This window comes from Panthera tigris, chromosome B4, assembly GCF_018350195.1.
Source record: "Panthera tigris isolate Pti1 chromosome B4, P.tigris_Pti1_mat1.1, whole genome shotgun sequence".
NCBI classification, from domain to species: Eukaryota; Metazoa; Chordata; class Mammalia; order Carnivora; family Felidae; genus Panthera; species Panthera tigris.
This window is the reverse complement of record NC_056666.1, coordinates 79068423-79080258: the sequence shown is the minus strand read 5'-3', so window position 1 is coordinate 79080258 and position 11836 is coordinate 79068423. Positions and strand designations below refer to the sequence as shown.

At 39.6% G+C, this 11836-nt stretch overlaps 1 protein-coding gene across 6 annotated transcripts in view; it reads left to right on the top strand.

Annotated features, from left to right (window-relative positions):
- The first annotated feature begins 660 nt into the window (after nucleotides 1-660).
- LOC102956760 (cyclic AMP-dependent transcription factor ATF-7) overlaps nucleotides 661-11836 on the top strand; it is an 89383-nt gene continuing 78207 nt past the window's right edge. For 5 of the 6 annotated variants that reach the window (XR_006219967.1, XR_006219966.1, XR_006219965.1 and 2 more), the window contains exon 1: nucleotides 662-816. The gene's annotated coding sequence lies outside the window, so the exon portion shown is untranslated. Of the gene's footprint in view, nucleotides 817-11836 lie in introns of all 6 variants that reach the window. The other variant, XM_042992400.1, reaches the window with a different exon arrangement.

Genomic DNA, 11836 nt, shown 5'->3' with positions numbered 1-11836 from the left:
CCCTTGTGTATCCGCCTCAAGTCCCTCCCCGCCCCCTTTTTCTTTTAAAACAGCTTCATTTAGGTATAATCTTTCATTTTTCTTTTTTTCAAGTTTATTTTGAGAGAGAGAGAGAGAGAGAGAGAGAGAGAGAGAGAGAATGAATCCCAATCAGGCTCCGTCTCTCGGCTGGAGCTCATAGCCCAAATCAAGAGTCTGATGCTGAATCAACTGAGCCACCCAGGTACCCCAAAACTCTTGTTATTCAAGTGTGCTCCTTTAGCGGCCAAGGGAGGGGAAACCAAAGTGCGCTCCTTTTAAATAATCTCATTCCCTAGTATGTTTACTTGAATATACACTTTTGAGTTTATTTATTTAAGGGATCGCTATACCCCAGGTGGGGCTTGAACTCATGACCTTAAGATCAAGAATCGCATCCTCTTCTACCAGGCGCCCCTTTACGCTACCTTTTGGATCTCCACCACTACAGGCATCTGGAAGGATTCCCTTTCCCTTTCGTTTTACCCCTATATTCCACAGCCAAACACGTGTAACCTGTGTGTACCGAATTCGCTCAGCCTCTCTCCCCAGTCGAGCCCGACCCACCGAAAGCCCGGCCCCTTCTTTTTTCCGGAGCCCCGCCTTTCGGCCCCTTTCCAACTTAGGTCCTACGGATCTCGCCCTTCCTCCCCCAGCACCCCCCACATCTCGCGAGAGGTGAGAGCCCCTGGCCGGACGAGAAGAAAGTATCTGCTCCGCTGAGGGGGGAAAGAAGGAGCTGGAGACAGATTGTGGGACCGAACGCGGGCGGGCGGGAGGCGACGGAGCTACCAGCGGGTGAGTTCTTTTAACATTAACTAGTCCATGATCTGGCAGAGTCTCCCTTTCAACTCTGGCCAGTCCCAGTGTCCCAGGCCGGGGTCTCCCCTCCCAGTCTGTGTTGGACGGGGGCGCTGAGGCGGTGGCCGGGCCCAGTCTGAGGAAGTGGGTGGGGCATGGGCTAACGCCGACCAATAAAAGAGAAGGAAGCTACGATTGGCGGCGATGAACACTAATGAGAGATCGTCCTTACCTTGCGGAGTGCCGCCCCTCTTCTCTCCCTCCTACCGCCTCCTTCCTTTGGGGGGGAAGGCGGGGCCAGAGGCCTGAAGTGTGGGGAGAACTTGGGGTAAGTAGCCCCGGGGGGCACAGGGCGTGGCAAGGAGAGGGGAGTTGAATCCTGAGGGAATGGAAGTCTGGTAGAGCCTAATGGGAGGATCAGGGGATGGAGTGGAACGGGAGGAAGGGGAAGGGTACTAAATTGGTTGAAGACCCAGGCTTATCAAAGAGTGGTGTTAGGAGCTTGGCATTGGAAGAGCCAGGGGTAATAGGCAGGAGATAGGGAGAGTAGGTGAAAACAGGGCACTGGGTTTGGTTGGAAAGATAGGTAGGAGTAAATCATTGGAAATGGGAGTCCTGGCATTTCGACAGCATTATGAAAAAGCATAGGGACAGGATTTCAGAGAGAAAGTCTGAATTTGGAGAAGATTCAGTGAATGAGTTTAGGAAGTTAATAGGGGTGGACTTAGTAGTCAAAAAGCATCGGTTTTGAGAAGGGTGTAGGAATTCAGAGGGGGTAAAGGAGGTGGTGTTTGGAAACGAGACAGCTGATAGATAACGTTTTTAGCCTAGGTAACAGAAGCAGCCTAGGATATTGATTCGGGGCATTTGGTGTATAGGGCACCTAGTCTGGTGACCAGCTTGCAAGAATAGTGGGATAGGGCTACAGGAGGAGAAAAATAGAACAATTTCATCACTTCTATTGTGATTTCCTTTCTCTCTCTCTTCCTTTTCCTACACTCATATCTTCCTAAACTCAGGGATGGGGGCTTGGGACTTAAGCAGCCCAAGTTGGAGCCCCATTGGGAGTCATATGTTGCTCTGAATTGCTTGTTATGTTCTCTGACTGGGGTGTTTACTACCCAGGGCACCTCCTACCCAGATTGCCGCGTTGCTACTTTCCTAACTTTAAAAGTTTGTTTTCTACTTAATAGAGGAGTATTTTAGTATCTCCGACGGTTGTGTCCTAGTAAGTGTAGGGTTGTGGGGGTCTGCAGAGCTTTCTGGGCAAGCTCGCTTGATTCTTATGTTTAAAAACTTTGCAGTAGTATAAGTAAAGTAATTCTTATAAAGACATCGGTCTTTCCAGTTCTTGTAAGCACAGAAAAATATACTAAATTGAAGTTTGTTTTGTTAAATGTCGTATCCACTTATATTCTTGAAGAGTTGTTAAATGGATGGTTGTAGTTAGTTTTCATTAGCTTATATATTTTAAATGGTATAAATAAGATGGGCATGTATTTCAGGAAAGTGAAAAAAATTCAGTTTCTTCCTTTGTGTCTAGACTCAGAAGCTAAAGATATGTCATAATATCTTAGGGCAAGTGTTGAGGAAATCAAACACAATTTGTACTTAAACATGGAGGATGTAAGGTAAGTGGAGACTATTGCGAAATGTAACATGTCTGTAAGAAAAGAAGCTAAAGAAAAGTTTGGCAGCTATACTAAGTAGTCTTACCAGTTCTTAATTCTGTACAGCAAAGGGACAAGCCTTTGCCCTTTGTTTGATAGTTGTGTATTTAATAATGGATTGAACCAATGCAGCCAATTAATTAATAACTTCTTCTCTATTGCATAGATTTGTCTTTTCCATCCTACTCTTCTCCTTTTACTTTTGAGAAGCAAAATAATGTCTGAAATGCCGGTAAAGCTGTTACATAAAGAGAAACTGGAGTGTGTTGCTTTGTATTAACCTTCGGTTTTCAGGGACCATTTGAAGCTTTTTCTCCTGGCCAGAAAGTTGCCCCTACAACACATTAAGACTAATTAATTACTGACACTTTGGCATTAATTACTGAATTGGGTTCCGGTATTTCACATTTACAGCAGTTCTGTTGGGCATTCAGACGTCTTTGCGGTTTGCCTGACAGCAGCACAAAAAAATATACAGTGAAGAAGCAAAGTCCCTTGTTTTATTCTCCCATCCTAGAATTTGTGATGGCTTTAACTTGGGCACTATTAAATGCAAGATTCTTTTTTCCTTCATTAGTGTTAACACCTAGCAGAAAGCTAGAGAGTGCTAATATTCCTCATCTTTAAGCTTGTGGATCAAAGGTTACATCCTGTGATGTTTCGGTGTTGTAATTTTTAAGCATTTTGGTTTACCATTGCTTTTAAATGTTCACGGATACTGCTCTTGTACCTCCTTTCTCTTTCCTCTCCCGCTTCCAAAATGAAAATTGTTTTTTTCAACCAACTCTTAAGCTATACTGCTTTGCCTCAAGTAAAGTCCCTGGCTCTGCCTGAACACAGCTGCTCTGAAGTTCTCACAAGTTACTGTTTTGTACATGTCAAGACTGAGTTTTTCCTAGGCTTCAGTAGGAGGGAGTCAGTGTTCAAGCAGCCTCATCCACGCCTGATAAGGAGGAGTCTTCTCCTTGCAAGGAAGTTTTAGGTGGAGCAAATAGCATTGCCTTGTACATGCATAACAAAGACAGCTCTCTTCTTGAGACTAGTTGGCAGGCTGGCATATAATTGTCCCTTATCCCTTGATAAAGGTACTAAAGTTAAGATGCAGATGTTGTTTCTTTGAGAAAAACAAATGCAGCGTTCATTAAGAAAGAAGAAGCATTAATTTCTTTTGTTGTTGGTTTCTCTGAAAATGGTATTATGATTTTAGAGTTCATGAAAAAGTCTTCCATCGGGGTACCTGGCTGGCTCAGTCAGTGTAGCTTGCAACTTTTGATCTTGGGGTCATGAGTTCGAGCCCCATGTTGGGTGTAGAGAGAGAATACTAAAAAAATAAATAAATAAACTTTAAAAAAGAGAAAAGGTCTTCCACCTATTTAGAAACATGTCAAGGAAAACAATTTTTAAGCATCCGGTTTTTGAATTTTGTCTTCCTGCAGCAGGCTTCTTTGGGGATCAATATATTCATGAAATGTGAAAATACATTATATTTGGAATCCCTGGTAGTTGGGTCTTTTCACTTCCTAATGTTATAAGGAAGAGGTCCCCACTTCACAGATACCCTATCCCATGATTGGAGGTCTACTTTTAGAACATTCTTGGGGCGCCTGGGTGGCTCAGTCGGTTGGGCGGCCGACTTCGGCTCACGTCATGATCTTGTGGTCTGTGAGTTCGAGCCCTGCGTCGGGCTCTGTGCTGACAGCTCAGAGCCTGGAGCCTGTTTCGGATTCTGTGTCTCCCTCTCTCTGACCCTCCTCCGTTCATGCTCTGTCTCTCTCTGTCTCAAAAATAAATAAACGTTAAAAAAAATTTTTTTTAAATAAAAAAAAAAAACACTCTTTACATTGTGCTGAAGCTCTGTAGTTCTGCCATTTGCAGCTACAATAAATAAACCTAATTATTTGTCAACATGGTAGCCCTTCAAATATTTGAGGACGGTTATGTCCCATGAAGAGAGGCTTCTCTTACTGGGATAGATATCCCAAGTTATTTCAGCCATTCCTCAAATGACCATTTTTAATAAAGTTCATGTTGCTCATCAACTCGGTTGCCTGAATCTTTAGGGTTTCTTATCTAGAACTGAAATAATGACATCTCAGGTATAATCTGATCAATACATAGTACAAGGGAGAGTATGGCCTCTTTTCTGCTGCACTTGGTACCTCTGTTCTTAAAGTCTAAGATTGCATTGATTTGTGTAATTTTTTACATGTAATTGATGACCTTACATTTATCCTTGTTATTGTCATCTTGTTAGTTTGTGTTTATTGTTTTAGCTTAATAATGTTATTTAGCCTCTTGGCCATTCCTCGTGTCATATTCTCATATTTGTATCATTGATAGATAAATTTGATAAGCAAGACATAAACATGACCCCTATGTGTTTGTTTTAGGTCACTGGTAAAAATAAGTAAGAGTGGAGTGATGCTGTGTAAATCAGCACTCCATTAATCAATCTTTCGGGTAAAACTCAATTGTGAATCCACCTACTGTTTTATGTTCTTAACCTACATTTCCTGTGAAATATGAAGAGGTATCTTGTTGAAATCTAAATATATTGTCTCTGACCTATCCCTGAGCTCCTAGGCTAGTGACCTGTTAAAAAATGAAATGAAGTTAGGGGCTCCTGGGCTCAATTAAGCGTCCGACTTCAGCTCAGGTCATGATCTCAGGGTTTAGTTCTTGATTTCGAGCCCCACATTGGGCTCTGTGCTGACAGCTCAGAGCCAGGAGCCTGCTTTGGATTCTATGTCTCCCTCTCTCTGCCCCCTCCCTGCTCACGTTCTCTCCCTCTCTCATCTCTCAAAAATAAACATTGAAAAAAAAAAAAAAAAAAAAGAAATGAAGTTAAACATTAGTTGCTACCTAGCTATGTTACGCTAGTGTTTATAGATCACTAGATTACTTGCCGGTTGTTCATAAGCCATCTATTTAATAATTCCCCTATTTTGGGGGCGCCTGGGTGGCTGAGTCGGTTGAACGTCCGACTTCGGCTTGGGTCATGATCTCATCATTCGTGGGTTCGAGCCCCACATCAGGCTCTGTGCTGGCACCTCAGAGCCTGGAGCCTTTTTCGAATTCTATGTCTCCCTCTCTCTCTTCCCTTCCCCTGCTCATGCTCTATCTCTCTCTCTCTCAAAAATAAATAAACATTAAAAAAAATAATAATTCCCCTATTTTTTAGCTGTAATTTTCCTCGCATTTCGAACATTGCTGGTCCTGCTTTATTTTTTTTTTTTTTACTTTTTCTTTATTTTTTAAACAATTCTAGAATGATTAACAGTGTTTCTTCATAGTTGGATGTTTTTTTGTCATCAGGTGAAATTCTGTTTTAGAAACTTTTAGGAAGGAAAAAAAAAGAAACTTTTAAGAAGAAATGTCATTCCCTCAACATTTTATTCATTTATTCATTTATTTATTTTTAAGTATTTATTTTTGAGAGAGAAAAAGAAAGAGAGAGAAAATCCCAAGCAGGCTTCACACTCCGCACTGAGTCCAACGTAGGGCTTGGTCCCAGGACTGTGAGATCATGACCTGAACCGAAATCAAGAGTCATTTGGACGCTTAACCAACTGAGCCACCCAGGCGCCCCATTCCCTCAACATTTTAAGTTACGTATTAAAAAATTAAACTTTTGCCCATGTAACAGTTATATTGTAGCTGCCCCATAATATTGATACCTCCAAATTAGACCTAAGTTTTCATTTTCTGTTTGGAATAAAAACCTATACCACCTGTAAGAAAATACACACACACACACACACACACACACACACACACACACACAAAATTGACATTTATAATTACAGTTTATTGATGTGGTGGGCTAAGTTTGCCATGTTCTGTGCTGTAGGTAAAATTGTGCTAGCAATAAGCCAGAAATCAGAAGACATCTCTCTAGGGACTAAAGACGATGTTGGCAGCCAACAACTTTCCTGTGTGTTAATTTTAGACCTGATAGTTGAATTTATGTTTGAGCAGTTTTAGCTGATAAATGCATTTTTTAAAGCACCTTCCTCTTTTGGGGTTTTAATTTTTACTTTCACTTTTAGAAAATTGCAAATTGTGAATGGAAATGTCTGTGCAGAATAAAGTAGCATGCCATTAGGGACAGGATGCATCTTCTTTTGATAGCTTCTCATCCATCTGAGATTGTTTAGTTACAAATTCTCCTGGAAAGCAGAAGGATGGACTTGACGACCCCTCAAGGTCCTTTCCAGTCCACACATTCATAAATAGAAACTCAGATCAAAGAACTTACTGTTGAAGAATCAGGAAGGAAAATAGAGTGTAAAGAAAATGAAATTGAAATGGTTCTACTGACCCAGAGGGAATGGCTAAACAAAAAGTAAGGAACATAAATGACAAGAAATAACTCCTTTGAGCAAAAACACCAGAAAACAAAACAAAACAAAACAAAACAAAAACCCAAAAAACAAAAGTCAACAACAACAAATATTTTGCATTGGGGTCATTTCATGTCTTTAAATATTTCATCATGATACTTTCTTTCCAAAATTTCCCTGGTGGACACTTTGTATTGAAAGAATGTTTTTTTTTTTTTCTTTCCTTAAGTCATAGTATTTTGTTTCCTTTCCTTCTCTTGTTTATCCTTTTGTTTAGAAACTTTTTTTGGTGGGGGAAGGATTTGAATAATATACCCATTGCCTGTATACAATGAAGAAGATTCAGTTTAGTTTTGAAAGTAAATGTATACTGCTTGGCTTCCTTAGGAAGGATGAGTGTTATATTTAAGGAAAAATTTTATGAAAAGACCAGTTTGTTATGTAGTTTTTAAAGCTTTGTAAGCAGACACCTAGGAAAGATTCCCAACTAAGGCAACTGTGAGTTACTACATTAGTATTGTGAAGGGTATAAGAACACTTAGTAGGAGAACAAAACTCATTAGAGACTCACAACTTCACTTTGTTAGCTTTTTCTCATTTTTTGGTGATTTTAATTCTAAATGTTCTCATACATTTGAAACCCAAGCATGTATAGAATTTCTCTTTTGGGGGTACCTGGCTGGCTCAGTTGTAGAGCATGAGACTCTTGGTCTTGGGGTTATGAGTTCGAGCTCCACGTTGGAGGTAGAGTTTAGTTAATAAAAAAAGGTTTCCCTTTTCTATTCAGTACTGCATTTATCCTTAATAAATGTCAATTTATGAAGGTCTAACAAGAGCCATGATTTAGCTTAAAAAGTCACTTTTTGTGAGCTTGTGGCTTGGGCCTCTGTGGGACATTGTTTTGACATAGCCCCACCTTCTCACAAAATCCAACTTGTTTTGGGTAGAATTACCTATTAATATCTTCTTATCTGGTATAGTGCTTTTTGCTGACATAATGGACAAAGGAGATTTATATGCTAAATTGGTCATACTGTATTTGGGGCTTAAAATTTACAATGTGGTAGAAAAATTACATTTTTTTCACATTAAAAAATAGTGTAATCATTCTTTTTGAATACGAATATGCCTGACTATATTATAAAAACAGGATGATTTATTGGATAGAACATATGACTGCTATAAATGATTTGTGTTGGCACCAAGTTTCTTGCCAGTAATGTTTATTTAAGCTTTATCAAACTTGAGTGACACCATGTTGGTTTTATTTAACATGGTTTTTCTGGTATTTCTGATACTAACTTGTCTCCTGTAGCACCATTTTCTTTATTGTTTTAAGTTATGGGCAAGCAGTAGTTTGTTGATATTTTATACATCTGTGTTTGGGACTGTTGAAAGACAATCAGTGAACATTAGAATACCCCAAACAGATCACTGTGTTGCCAGTCTGTGGACAGTCTTAGAAAATAGATACCCTCCCCCCCCCCCCCCCCCCCCTGGACAGTTTCTAACCATTGCCATGATTGTCATCATGAGATAACTGTAGCAATTTCTTATCTAGGACCAACCTCATACTGGAGTTTAATGTTAAAGTCGATCAGGTTTGTTGTTGTTTGCAGTCTGTTTAAGTCCATAAAAAAAAAATAGTAAGTTCATGAAGATGTTAAATTTATCCTTAAAGATTAGTATTTTGGGGCGCCTGGGTGGCTCAGTTAAGTGTTTGACTCTGGCTCAGGTCATGATGTTGTGGTTCGTAGGTTCCAGCCCTGCATCAGGCTCTGCACTGACAGCTCAGAGCCTGGAGCCTGCTTCAGATTCTGTGTCTCCTTCTCTCTCTGTCCCTACCCCACTTGAACTCACTCTCTCTCTCTCTCTCTCTCTCTCCCAAAAATAAATAAACATTTAAAAAAGTTAAAAGATTAGTGTTTTGGAGTTGACTGGTGTTGGTTTATTGTTTTAGTGATGATACTTTATCTGAAAATGAGTAGGAAAAAACACAAAACACAACATTAGATTAAAAAAAATTTTTTTTAATGTTTATTTATTTTTTGAGAGAGACAGAGTATGAGTGGGGGAGGGGCAGAGAGAGAGAGGGAGACACAGAATCCGAAGCAGGCTCCAGGCTCCAAGCTGTCAGCACAGAGCCCGACGCGGGGCTCGAACTCACAAGCTGTGAGATCATGACCTGAGCCGAAGTCAGATGCTTAACCAACTGAGCCACCCAGGCGCCCCCAACATTAGATTTTTGACAGCTTACCATTTTCCAGGAATTTTTCAACTCCTAAAATGCATATTGAAGCCAAACATAAATAGGTATGATGTTCTCTAGTTATTTCTAACTCTGCTTCCTGCTTAGCAAGTTGTTGCTTCTTTGTCTTTGCTTTATTAACTTTTCTGAGGATAGCTCAGAATAGTTCCTTGAATCCTCCAAAAGCCTAGAGAGACTTAAAAAAAAAAATTCTAGTCAAGTAGTTGCCTATATGAAGCTGCTTCCAGATAGGTTCTAAGCTTTGGCCATGTGTTGCCTAACTTATGATTCAGCCTAATTCTCACTCCCATCTGTTTTCAGTCATTTGCTACAAAACTATTTGGTCTATTTAAGCTGGCTTCTTTTTTTTGAAACCTGTCCCTGCATGTCAGAGCTCGAAATCCAGAAATTAATTTTAACCTTCTCTTTGATCAGTCCAGGGTATTCTACTGTTTGTGTATTTCTTAAAGCAATGGGTTTCAAACTGCTTTTGGTCTCAGCACCTATCCCTTTATACTCTACAATTGTTGGGGACTCCAAAGGGCTTTGGTTTGTCTTGGTTATATCTATTGATATTGAACATACTAGAAATTACAATGGAGCAGTTGAAAAAATATTTATTTTATTTTATTTTTAAATGTGTTTTATTTATTTATTTTTAGAGAGAGAGTGCATGAGAGAGTGGAGGGCAGGAGGGGCAGAGAGGAGGGAGAATCCCAAGCAGGCCCCATGCTCAGCATGGAGTCCTGTGCGAAGCTCCATCCCATAACCCTGGGACCATGACCTGATCCGAAATCAGGAGTTGGGCATTCAACCAACTGAGTCATCCAGGCACCGCGAAAAAATATTACTTTAAAATGATAGCATAAATAACTGTATTATAGTGTCAAAAAAATTTAGGGGAAGGGCTTCAGATCTCTTTAACATCTGGCTTAATAGAAAACAGCTGGATTCTTATATCTGCTTCTGCATCCAGTCTGTTACAATATGTTGTTTTGGTTGAAGTATATGAGGATAACCTGGGCTCACACTGATACTTGATAGGAAAAGGAAAGATTCTTTTCAGATAGTTGTAGATAGTCTTTCCTTGATACTATACCAGAATCCAAAATGTGGTAGTTTCTTAAAGGTTAGCTGTTGTGTAGAATCTAAAACCACCTGTGAACTTTTAATACTTTATTATGTTAAAATGAATTAGCCTATCTTGCCCTTTAAACAGATGGTTTACCCATCTATGACTTGAATGGCCCTCTGAAAGGGTCTCAGGGATCTATGGGCATCCCTGCACCCCACTTTGAGAACTGCTGTCTGATAGTACCAAACTGGAAAAATACACGCGTTTACTATGTGGAAGAACTAAACTTTCCAACCACTTTAGTGCCTCTCAAATGCTGGGTTACTGACCATTTGCATTGGGATTACCCAGGGTGTTTTTTTAAGTGTAGATTCTTGGGTCCCAAAGCTAAGAGAATCCAGGAGGCATAGGAATCAGCATTTTTCAAGGTGCCCAGGTGAATATGCTAAAGATTGAGAACTATAGAGCTAGATTAATTAATCTTATTTTAAGAAAACCTAATTTCTGGGGTGCCTGGCTGGCTCAAGCAGAAGAGCATAGGACTCTTGATCTTAGAGTTGTGAATCTGAGCCCCATGTTGGGTGTAGAGATTACTTAAAAAAAAAAAAAAAAAAGAAAACCTAATTTCTAAAATTTGTAGTCAAATAAAAAGGAATTGGTTAAATAGTCACATTATAAAAGTTCTTATTAATTAACACATATACTCTGACATTTCTTATAATTGGGATCTCCTAATTAAGCATGTACTTTAATTAATAATAGTTATTTATGAATATCAAGAGTTTGCAAACTAAGACCAGAGAGTAAATATGTTAGGCTCTGCAGGCGTGAGGTCTGTGTTGTAAGTACTCAACTCTGCCATTGTAGCACGAAAGTAGCCATAGACAACATGCAAAGGATAAGCTTGGTTGTTTGCCCTTCAAACTTTTTTTTATGGACACTAAAATTTGAACGTCATGTATCGTTTAATTATGATGATTATTTTAATGTTTATTTTTGAGAGACAAAGAGAGACAGAGCACAATTAGGGGAGGGGCAGAGAGAGGGAGACACACAACCTGAAGCAGGCTCCCAGGCTCTGAGCTGTCAGCACAGAGCCCAGTGTGGGGCTCGAACTCACGGACCGTGAGATCATGAACTGAGCTAAAGTCAAACGTTTAACCAACTGAGCCACCCTGGTACCCCAAACTTCATATAATTTTTATGTGTTCTGAAATACTCTTTTTATGGCTTTTTTCAACCATTTAAAAATGTAAAAACCATTCTTAGCTTGTGGGCCATACAAAAACAGGTGGCAGGCTGGCTTTGGCCCACAGACTGAAGTTTGCCAATCCTTGACATATACTAGAACTGGATTGTAAATTGAAAAAGTTTATAATAAAATATACTTAATGTTAAAACTATAACATTATTTAATTTCCCTAGACAAAAACAATGCTCCAAGAACTTATAATCCCTCAAATTCATATTTCTGGATATTCATTTATATAATAAACATGTAAGAAACACCTACTGTGTGTAAACTTTTGGAAAGACACAATTCAGTTGGAAGTAGTTATATAATATACAAGTTGTCATATAATTTTCAGGAGTCCTAAAAAGATGTGCTGTCAATTTTTATATCTTCTTTCAGGTGTGTGAGAATAGGTAACTAGGATTCAGGCCAACCTCAACCTCTTGA